The sequence below is a fragment of the Abramis brama genome (genome assembly GCF_963993115.1).
Source record: "Abramis brama genome assembly, chromosome: 1".
In the NCBI taxonomy this organism is placed as follows: Eukaryota; Metazoa; Chordata; class Actinopteri; order Cypriniformes; family Leuciscidae; genus Abramis; species Abramis brama.
Genome location: NC_139963.1, coordinates 42,961,201 through 42,973,723, shown reverse-complemented (window position 1 = coordinate 42,973,723; position 12,523 = coordinate 42,961,201). Strand labels below are relative to the sequence as shown.

The 12,523-nt window shown below is 33.3% G+C and overlaps 1 long non-coding RNA gene across 1 annotated transcript; it reads left to right on the top strand.

Annotated features, from left to right (window-relative positions):
- Nucleotides 1-4,904: 4,904 nt before the first annotated feature.
- On the top strand, nucleotides 4,905-12,015 carry LOC311092585. The gene is made up of 5 exons (XR_014608274.1): nucleotides 4,905-5,137; nucleotides 5,324-5,426; nucleotides 6,554-8,527; nucleotides 8,747-8,855; nucleotides 9,259-12,015. It is a non-coding gene; the product is annotated as an uncharacterized lncRNA (long non-coding RNA).
- Nucleotides 12,016-12,523: the final 508 nt, after the last annotated feature.

Genomic DNA, 12,523 nt, shown 5'->3' with positions numbered 1-12,523 from the left:
AAAATATATGCACGTTAACACAGGATTTTGTGTTTTCTGACATAATACACGTTTTCTTTTAGCATCCGTGTCCTTCAGAGATGAAGTTCATTTGTTTGACCCTCCTGATTATTAGTGGAGCTGCAGATTCAAGATCAGGTAATTATTTGAAGTATTGTGTTTATGTGTAAAAGAAAGAGGGAAGGAGATTTAATAAGTAACTTATGTATGGGACAATGTACATTGAGCTGGTCATTGCCTGACTGGAATAATTTAGAAATTATTACTGGTTCATTGTAAATTATCCTTATTATATGGATACTTACCAAAATAAACAAACAAATGTACATCACTTATCCGAGTCGGAATTGTTTTCATATCTTGTAGAAACAGCAGACCAAACACATGCATGTAGAAAACTAGACTTCATGAAAAAAATAAAATATTACAAAAAGCCATATGACAAATAATCCAATCCATAAAAGTGCAAAATCAGTGTTGTAAGCAAATATTTTTTAGCTTATTGAAGTGAATGAATCCTCAGCTGAGCAAATACAGAGCTGAAGTGTGGAAGGAGATGCTTACAGTAACATAATTTTTTAAGGAAAGGTGTGTCTTGTGTTGTTTCTAGTGCAGGATTAGCCATGGCTATAAACACTGTGAAACAGGCATCGGATTGTTCTTTATGTAATAATCTATGTTTTTTGTATCTGTCCCTATTCAAATAAACAATAAATAATAAATTATCACACAGGATGCAAAACTTAATATATTGAGAGTATTTTAAAATAAAGATAGTATTTTAACTGTCGTACATTTGTAGAACACACAACTTTTATGACATGCAGTTTAGTTCTGCTTTTTATCTCTTGTAACAGAGCAGTATGAAGTAGTGGGACCTGCAGATCCTGTATTTGTATTCTCGTCAGGATGTTTTGTCTTAGAACAGAACACAAAATGACTGTTGGTCAAATTGATCCAGTTTTACAGTTTTTTTTATTCGCTTTGGTACTATTTTCACAAGTAAGGTGTACATTTTCAAAACTCTTAGTACAAAAATCCAAACTGATCACACTTGTAACACAGCTAGTCATTCTTTCAAAACCTGATGCAATGCTTTCAGTCAGTTGCACATGTTTTCAGTCCACATAATCATTGTTTCAAACACAAGATTATTGTAATATGTAATGAGAACATTTGGTTTAATCACAGAAACACAACAGTATGATCTTCTTTCAATTTAGTACTTTTAACAATCAGCTCATTCAACAGCAAACAATGCAAGATACATGTTTCAAATCACCGTTGTTGCTGAATTAATTACAGTAATACAGGCTATGCCACATTAGAAAATACATGTGCATAACCTAACTTATGTAATTTAATCCATAATGTTTGTAATAGTATCTATCCAGTGTGTTATCAAAAGGTGTGATGAAGCACAGCCATGATGTTCTGTGCTAGAACAGAGTTTGCTGGCAATGAATACAGTAAATGATTTTGACTATTTGACTGAATATACTGAAGTGGACCTTTACAGATGAAGGTTGAGTTACAGTAATCTATCATGTCTCTACCATGTTTACAGTATCACATGGCATACATACTGTAATGTAAAATGCTGTATTTGATGCCGTCTGTCTCCCTTCTACTGATGCATCTCTGATCAATCTGATGTTTTACAGTCATTGACTGTTTCCTCTCCCTTATACTCTATTCTGCTTTACAGTATTTTCACAAATGGCAAATTTCTCTGTATCTTTCTCTCTCTCTCTCTCACACACACACACACACACACACACACACACACACACATGCGTGTTCACACACTTTGAACATGATGGAGGTTATTATCTATAAATCACTTATGTAAAAATAATTCATTACATTTGGTTTTCCATATCAGAAATTGCAAACAAGTTCTATAGAAACTGTATATAGAATCAATATCTATTGAAATCTATAGGTGTACCAAATGATTCATTGATTAACCATTAAGATCAGTTGGATTAAATAATAGACACATGTATTAAACTGAACAAGAAGAGATGCAAATCAAAAGTTTGATAGTAAGAGCTTTATGAAAGGCAGTGACTGTGAATGAAACATTTATGTAGATGAAACACTTATTTTGTGTTGTGAAAAGGATACTTTGTGATTTTGTGTATTGTACTAACACAATTGAAAACATAATGAAATGTTTGAAAAAAGTGCACTTTTGATGATCTGTTGTGATATTAGCACTAAGAGTTTGGAAAATGTACACCTAACTTGTGAAAATAGTACCAAAGCGAATAAAAAAAACTGTAACTGGTTTGGACCCAACCTTAGGTTACACTGACCCAGCACTGGGTGCGTGATCATAATAAATTGACCCAGCAGCTGAGTGACATAAAAACTACCCAGCACCTGGGTAAAATTAAAGAAAAATAACCCATTAAAATGACACAACCGGCTGAACCCTTGGGTTAAAAAAAATAACCCAGCATTTTTAGAGTGTGATGTTGTTTGTTGTTCGTGCCACCAAACAATAACACACTGTAAAAATGAATACGCTATATCTAATCAATAAAATTGTGGTAACAGATTGCAAGCAATATTATTAATTAAATTTAACAAATTAGAATTGAGTAATAATTAATCAAATTAATTCCTTAAAAGTTAACCATTTAAAATGAGTAAAATTTACAACAATTGTTTTTAAACAATTTTTTTATTGCCAAAATTGAAGACACCTGATGTTAACAAGCAGAATCACTGAAGGAGAAAACCGTAATTTTACGTCATCATTATGGTGATCAGCAGGGACGTGCACAGACATTTTGAGGGGCAGGGGCTCAAGTGAAATAAAGGGCACTTCTCATAATTACGTATTTTCTTTTTTTAAACAAAAAAGTATATATATTAACGCAACTCTGATTTCCTTTTTAAAAAATTAATTAAAAAAGTTAATTAATTTTATCTTCCTCAAACTCACGCAATTGTTTCATTTTCAAAAGATGTCTACAAAATAATCAGTTCACACAGAAACCATGGTCTCCTTAGTATTCACTAGGTTTAGGAAACCATTCCACAATGTGCATGTTTTGAAAACATTTTCTATGCTACTAGTTTCAAGTATATATGAAGAGTTCAGATGCAAAAGCCTCTAAGTGCCATCTGAAATTTTCTTCTAAAATGAACATTTTTTTTCAAGCTCGTATATTTAAGTTCAGTAATTTAACTTAAATGACAATTAATAGGTAATTTTCATTGCCAGTAATGTGAAATAAGTGAACATAAACATACAAGCTTGATAAAAATGATCATTATAGAAGGAAATTTCAGATGGCACTTAAAGGCTTTTTCATCTGAACTCTTCATATTTAGAATAACCTAAATAACTGCATCAAGCAGAGGGGCGTGTTTTACTAATAATTTGTTTATTTTTGCACAAGGCACTAAATCGTTTTAATTATTTTGGTGTTATCAGAATACATAACACTTTAAAATTAAACTTACCAAAATAATTGAGTAAAAATTCAATAAAAGCCAATGTCATGTATGTATTTGTGGTTGTATGGAATACTATTTTATAAAGGTTTAGAGGAAATAAAAAAAGTTAAATTACTCATAAATAAAAAGTTAATTTATAAATATTGTTAAAACACAACCAACACCATCAGATCACCTTTTCTCTTTGTTCATCTGGCAGTTATAACTCAGGTACAGCAGCCAAACAAAATCTAAAGTTAAAGGGTTAGTTCACCCAAAAATGAAAATTCTGTCAGTAATTACTCACCCTCATGATGTTCCAACCGCGTAAGACCTTCGTTCATCTTCGGAACACAAATTAAGATATTTTTGATTAAATCTGAGAGTTGTCTCACTCCTCCATAGGCTGCTATGTGACCGAAACTTGCTGGCCCAGAAAAGTTATTAAAGAGATCGTTAATATAGTCCAAGTGACTCCAGTGGCTCAATCTTAAGTATATCAAGCGACGAGAATACTTTTTGTGCGCAAAAACAAACAAAAATAACGACTTTATTCCACTTTTCATTTCCTTCTCTCTGGGCCTCGTAGTGTTTTTGCGCTGCGCGTCTGTGTTGCACGTCATCACGCATCACACACATGACCGGCGTCGGCCAATAGTGAGCCTACGTGGTGACGTGTAACACAGACGCGCTGCGCAAAAACACTACGCGAACCAACTAGAGGTCCAGAGAGAAGGAAATGAATAGTGGAATAAAGTTGTTATTTTTGTTTGTTTTTGCGCACAAAAAGTATTCTCGTCGCTTGATATACTTAAGATTGAGCCACTGGAGTCACTTGGACTATATTAACGAACTCTTTAATAACTTTTCTGGGCCAGCAAGTTTCGGTCACATAGCAGCCTACGGAGGAGTGAGACAGGGCTCAGTTTTCATCAAAAATATCTTAATTTGTGTTCCGAAGATGAACGAAGGTCTTACGCGGTTGGAACAACATGAGGGTGAGTAATTACTGACAGAATTTTCATTTTTGGGTGAACTAACCCTTTAATGATTTAAGGGTCAAGAGCCCAACTAAAACAAACACTGATCACCATAATGGTGACTTTAAATTACAGTTTTTCTCCTTTAGTGATTCTGCTTGTTAACATCAGGTGTCTTCAATTTTGGTAATTAAAATAAAAAATAAAAAAAAGAATTGTTGTAAATTTTACTCATTTTAAATGGTTACCTTTTAAGGAATTAATTTGATTAATTATTACTCAATTCTAATTTGTTAAATTTAATTAATTATATTGCTTGTAATCTGTTGCCACAATTTTATTGATTAGATATAGCGTATTCATTTTTACAGTGCAGGCTTATAGGCAAAACAACATGTTCACTCAATTAATGTTCTTCTTGTTGATCTGTAGTTGTTGTAGGACGTCCTCCAGTGATCACTGTAGATGGGTTTGATCGTTCAGGAGGGCTTCATCTACAGTGTGAATCTGAAGGTTGGTACCTGAACCTGATCTTGAGTGGCTGGACAGTGAAGGAGTCAGTTTGAGTTCAGAAACTACAGAGACTCACAGAAACACAGACAGATTCAGTGTCAAACACACCATCATTGTTTATCACAGTGGCAAGATTCACTGCAGAGTCAAACTGAGACATCACATGCTGGAGACACTGATTAACACCACAAGTAAGTACTGACACTTTTGGTGTGCAATTTATGGTGATTTGATAGAGTTGGATAGAAAAACTGATTATCAATTCAGTGCATTACAAATGTATCATTGTTTACATTAATAACCATTTTGAATCAAACAAAAATAAATGTTTGACTGGACACAAAGTGCTCATTGAAAGTCACTGTTTTGTTTTACAGGTAGCATGTCTTTGGAGGACAGCAGCCATCCTGTTTTCAATTATAGTTGTGATCAGTGGTTTTGCTGGAATACTGTTAACTGTGTTCCTTCATAAATACAGAGGTATTTGAGTTATTATTTCATTATTCATAGTCTCTTTTCATCCACAAAATAAATAATCAGTATTGTCACATAAGGGAAAGTGTATATCTTAGACAGGGCTGCATTTCTCAAAAGCATCGTATGTAGATCGTAGAAGCATTGACACCAGTGGTCCTTCAGAATTAATCAATTAATTAAGTGTTTGGTCTGAAATTAATTTACACTGTGTTTTATGGAAGCCTGTCTCTGCCATGGAATAAAAAAATCTAAAAGATATTGCACTCTTTTCCTGCAATTCTGATAAATAGCGTATAAACTTGCATTTTTTTAAATTACGAGATATAATTAATAAATAATAATATTGTTTGATTTTGACTTTCTCACAATTCCAGTTATAAATCTTGCAATCCTGATAAAGTTCCCTTGGCCTTTGGAATTAAAATAGCCCCACATCATCACATAGCCTTCACCATACCTAGAGTTTGGCATGGGGTACTTTCCATAAGATCATCTCTCAATGCAAATCAAACTAGCTTTTAGGCTAACTGAAATAAAACCATGCCAAACTCTAGGTATGGTGAAGGCTATGTGATGATGTGGGGCTATTTTAATTCCAGAGGCCAAGGGAACTTTATCAGGATGCATAGTATCCTGGATCCATGAAGTAACTGGCCTTTAAAAATTAAAATCTGCCTGCCTCTATGGGAATTTAACATAGGGGTGTCCAAACTTATGCACCCTGTATTTTAAGGAAGAATATTTATTTATTTACGATGCATTATTCATTCACAAAGAAAATTGGTGTCCTTAAAGGTTGGATTTTTCCTAATTTTTTAAATTAAGGCATTAAGTTCAGTTTCCAAAAGATTATTTTTTATTCCTCTTTTTAGTCAACTTTAGTATGGGTGTCTAAACTTATGCATAGCACTGTATATGGCTTTATGAATACATTACTATTCTGCAAAACAATTAATTAATGCAGTGCATATATGAATTCATATATGAATACAATTCACTATGATTTTTGTGAGATGCAAACTGTTTTTGTTTTTTGCTGGACTTCAAGTGGTGACTAATATTAAAAATGTATCTTATTATTGATGAATTCTGTTATGGACCCTAACTTCATACTTTCTTTCTGTTTTTAGTGATGACCACACATTTAGAAACAGACATGGGTGAGTAAAAAAAAAATGAGTTTTTATGAGTTCAATAATTTATTTGACCAAATTCATTGTCATGCCAAACATTATTTATTTCTATACTTTGAAAGTTTGATAGAATACAAACTATCATTGAATAAATGCAATCAAATGGTTCAGATCCCAAATGATCAAATGAATGATGGTTTATATGTGCCATAACAAATATAACAACATTTAATCATAATTTAACAGTTTTACAATTAAACTTGTACAGCAAAATCCCCAGAGTTAAATTAACTCTGCTCATAGAACATGGTCCCTCTCTACAGAGAGTTAAAATAACTCTGAATCAGAGTTAAAGTTAATGAGATTGTAAAGTTTCATGCCGCAATGCATCCTGGGAGCCATGAGTTTTATACTATTGTGGCTCCCAGCATGCATTGCGGCATGAAATATGTCACCATTGTTGAGATTCATATGCCGATTCTTGATGTCTGTGTCCTTAAAAATAAAAATCCCCATAATGTTTTTTAAAAATCAAAATTCAGAATGTCCGATCTGTGGCAAGAGAGTATGTTAGTGAATATAATCTATTAACATCAATTAAAGGACAATTCCGGTATTTAACACTTTGAGTCTATTTTGTAGTTTGTTTTGAATGAACAAGAGTGGTGGACAAAGAAATTTTGACAATGGTTCCTGTCGTGACTTTTTGACTATTTTAGAATTGCCCATGACCGCTTTAGAATGGGAGTCTATGGCCATGCACGAACATGTCCTTAAAACAACCCTTAACGTTCGTTTTCAAAACTGTGCAACTCACCGAGTGGTTAGTGGTGTTCGTTGATGATCCAAAACAAGTAGCGTAGCGAAATACAGTTTCTGTCGTGTTTTATTTGGCATTTTGTAAAATCCATTGATTTCCGTTGGAGGACTCATTGCTCGTTGATATTACTGCGCTACCGGAAACGGAAAGGATGCTGTTTACATTTGATTGTAGTCTTTTAGGTCTTTTCGCTCGGTTCTCTGTCTCTCAGAAGGCTAGCTTGAGCAGAGCAACGGAAGTTGCGGAAGAGCGGAAGTTTATACGCGGTTGTGAGGTAACTGAAACCATTGACTCCCATTCTAAAGCGGTCATGGGCAATTCTAAAATAGTAAAAAAGTCGCGACAGGAACCATTGTCAAAATTTCTTTGTCCACCACTCTTGTTCATTCAAAACAAACTACAAAATAGACTCAAAGTGTTAAATACCGGAATTGTCCTTTAACCACTTTTGGACAGTGATGAGATAAATGCATTATTCTACTTTTTTGTTGTTAAAAACAATATCACGTTTCTGGCTTTCTTTGCAAAAAAATATGTCTTTTGGTAAAAACTGTTACAAAAACCACAAACTCACAAAAAAAGTCAAGAGTCAAACTGCCCAACGAAAGGAAACACTGATCACCATAATGGTAATTAAACATTTTCAATAAATCTTCAACATCTAAAACTCTGTTAATTCTCAATAAGAACTTCTGTAGATGTAAGACAAATAAAGTCAGTCTGGTTAGTAATAAGTGAAGCTGGTAATGCTGTTTGTGGAGTTGTTTAATCCTCCTCTGCTGAGATCTTGAGACATTTCATGTATTTTGTCTTCATTTGATTTCATCTAATGCTGTGGCTGGAAGTTAGTTGTTGTTCTTGTGTTTCTCTTTTTTCTGTTCTTGTTGTTTCTCTTTCCTTCAGTGATTCTGCTTGTTAACAGCAGGTGTTCATCATTAATGCCCAATCATCACTTAATGAATCACTTAAGTATCTCATTAACTCTCTGTAGAGAGGGACATTAATGTTTTCTGAGCAGAGTTAATTTAACTCTGGGGATTTTGCTGTAAAGAGAAGCTACACAAATAAAATCAACACAAGTAGTGCTGTATCCAGGGTTCGAAAATTGGTGATGTCCTTGTTGGGGTGTCAAGAAATGTATCATAATAAAGGTAAATGATAAAAGTTAGTTACCATATGATGTGATATTGTGTAGTTTATGTCAAATTAAATTGTATTACAGTAGTAAAGGTCTAGTATTACATCACATTATGTTACCTTAATGCAACAAACTTTAAAGTAGATATAATGCTGTAAAGTTGCAGGATTCTGGTAAGATACTATTAAAAATAGATTATTATTGTTTTATTATTTACCCATTTGTGAAGCAGTTTATTTCAACAGTGAATGTGACTCTGGATGCCGATTCAGCTAATTCATGTCTCACTGGGCCTGAAGACGAGGAAGAAGTGATAAATGACAACACAGCACCATAAGAAGGTAAATATGGAGGCAAAATTACAAATTTGATGAAAATGATCTTAATGGTGACGACTGATGGATGTTCCCCAGGGTGTATTTTACTATGAAGTGCATGTGATGAAGTAAACTGATTGGGATTTAGCAGTGGTCACACATCTGGCCAGTCTTTTAAAGAGAAACTTTATCCATTAGTCCTGATTGGTGTCAAATCTCCACTGAACCATTGATCATCTGTGATGATTTCTAATGAGATAATAATTAACATCCTTAGAAATGACTTATTTGGAAATATGTTAAATGATTCAGTGCGATAGTAATATTAAGCATTTGATGTATAAACCTGAGAGCAACAATTTCTGTATTAATTGTTATGGTTTCACATTCAAATTCATCATAATGAAGTAATAAATTCTATTTACAGCTTATCCTGGCCAGGAACTTCGCAATTAGCTAAAAAGCCATCTGACCAACATGCCTTTAAGTTTGACTTCTAAAACTGATGATAATACAAAAAGCTATGCAATGCAACAAGATACTCATTTACATAATAGCACAATTTCATCACAGTTGACGCAATGTTTTTTAATAAACGAGTCCAAAGGAAATATGTACAATATTGAAGGTGTTTCAATTACAAACAAAAATTTTGTAGTAAATATCATCGAGGCAATACTTAATGCAAGTTTACGATCTTAAGTCAGTTAACTTGGAGCATGTAAATGTTTTCATCATGCATGTATTGAACAATACCTAAATGTGATGTTAAAATACACAAAAAATATTTGATTCTGTTTTATAAAACTCAAATGAATGTTTGTGTCAACCTTGGGAAAGTCCAACATTGTGTTATTTCTATTCTTGCCAGACGGTGGCGCTAACTACTTATTTTTAATCGGTTAAGTCGTGATTATTTTAATCCAGTGTATTTGCTGTTGTTGTAAAGTTTTCTTTGATCGAAGCAGAGACCAGTGAGACAGTTGGGATCGCGTTCAACAGAAGTTGTTCTTTATTGAGAACTCCACTGTACGTGGCTGTAGAAACTTCCAACATGGTCTAAAGTATATAAATTTACATGTTATAGGCATTTTAGGAGGAGGGACTTTTGAAGGTGGAGACAAATTCAAACAAAGCATGTAAATGAGTATACAAGTTAAGGAAACCCGCCCCAGACGCCAGAGTGTTACCAGTATCAATTTAATCAGCATACCTATTCAAATGCTGATACTGGCCAGGAACTCTGGTTCCACGGGCCATCCCAGACAAAAGGTGCGTCTTGGAGCTACTGGCTAGAGCCATTAAAGACTCATTTAAAACACAATAGAGAGAACAGGACTGGCAGGAACTGTTGATACCATTATCCTAACCTAACCTTAAAATGCTAACTTCAATATACTCAACTTTTACTGCTGCAAACTAAATTAAACATTTAATAAAATATGTAATCCAACACTGTCCTCGCTGATTATCTATTTACAATGAAGCAATTGGTTATAAAGGTCTGATTTTTTTTTTTTTTTTACATATTGTAAAAAGATTGTATATATTGTCAGATTGTAATGAAACTAATATCTTCTGTAGTCCATATGTTAATAAATCATCAAATGTTAACTTTTAGGTTCTTAGAATTCTAAAAAATGGTCCATAACAAATTTTATGATGACATTTTCATGTCCCACCTGCACCTGCATGTGTTGGGAAACAGGGGTCACACAGGGGTCACATTAATCTCATTATTAACAACACTCATTGCGTTCGGACTGAATGCAATGATTGGACGAACAGTTTTGGTATTGACACTTCCACAGTAGATATATGTACATTTTTTATATTTAGACCACTTCTATTATTGATTGCTATCAGGATGTGAAGAGAGTTTCACCCAGTATAACTAAAAGTGTTTATGAAAAACATTGCTATCTTATACCTTTAAGTAATTGTCTCCATGCAGTATTTTAATTTTTGTTTATAATGCTGTAAAATTACTACAAGTTGTGAATAAAACAAGGTGATCATCTGATGATTTCTAATAGGATCTGAATTAGCATATTCAGAAATGAATTATTTGGAAATTTGTTGAAAATGTAGTGTAATAGAAATCTGAAAGAGTGTGTGCATTCATGTCTGTGTTGTGGTCACATTTTCACTTAATCATTATTAAGTCATATAAATTCTGATTTCAATTGATTCTGGCCAAGATTTTCTCAGTTAGATGAAAAGCCATATGACATGGAAAGAGGTTTTTAATTTTGACTTTTGAAGTTTAGGGGTGGGTTAATCTGAAATTGATGATAATACAAAAACAGGTTGAAACAAGAACAATGCAACAAGATGGTCATTTCACAGTCTTATCATAGTTGACAGTTTTATTCAATAAATGAGTCCAAAGGAAATATATGTAAAATATTATGTGTAGGTGATTCAATTAAAAACTAAATTTGTATAATAAATGTCCTCAATGCTATAGGCTACTTACAATGTAAGTTCATGATCTTAATTAAGTTTACTCATTACTTGAGAATGTAAATTGCATGAACTGTTTTTATTATGCATATTATGCATGCAGGTGTGCTATAATACTTACATGTGATGGTAAAATCCCCAATTAAGATTAAATTCTCTTCTATTTGATAAAACCCAAATGAACATTGTGCTGTTTCTATTCTTGCCACATGGTGGCGCTCGCTACTTTTAATTGGAAAACTCTTGATTGTTTAAATTCAGTATATTTGGGATCAAGTCAAAGACTCCTTGCTGATGATCTGTATTTACAATGAAGCAAGTGCTTATTTAAGCCTACTATTTCTGAACATAATTTAAAAAAATTAAATGGCAAATTGTAATGAGACTAATGTCTTTGGTAGTCCATATTTTAACAAATCATCAAATATCTTTTAGATTCTGAGGATTCTAAAAAATATGGCCTATAAGAAATTTTATGAATATATTTTCAAGCCCCACCTGCACGGACAGCGGATTAGGGCCTCAACTGTTCATTAATCTCATTATTATCAATAATGTCACAATCATGTTCTGTTTAGTTGTTTCTGTCATGTCTGTATTAGTTCTAATTAGTCACTATTGTTTCTAATAGTTAATCCGGGTCCAGCTGTTCCTGTTTAGTGTCTTCATTTACTGTGTATTTATACTTGCTTTTCTGTTATTGTTTGTGTCAAACGTGAATGTGACGGTTCTTCTTGAGTTTGTTATTAAAGACTGAGTATATTATAATCTTGTTTGTCGTGTGCTTTCTGCCACATATCTATGAAAAATAGCCTACTAAATATGTGGTGTGTGCTGAATATACATCCATCATTCATATTTCATTTTCATTGATTTGTTAATACAGTGCCCCTAAAGGTAGATGGTGATGATAAAAAATAGGAGATGGGAGGAAAAACTATATGTCAGTGCTTTTGCGAGCGAACGCAAAGTTTCTTAGTGGAACACAATAGTTATGAGAGAGAACATAAAGTGTATCTGGGGAACATTTTCTTTCCTTTTCTATCTCCATGCCTCTTTACGGGGTCTGTAATGTAACTTGTGATGCTGCACAGTTATAAACTAGAGTTAATGTACATGTGATGAAAGTCTACAGAGCCCTAAATGGAAAAAAATGAGATGGGAGGAAAAGATATATTTTGCTCGCAAAACAACGCAAAGTTTCTCAGGGGAATGCAAAACTTTTA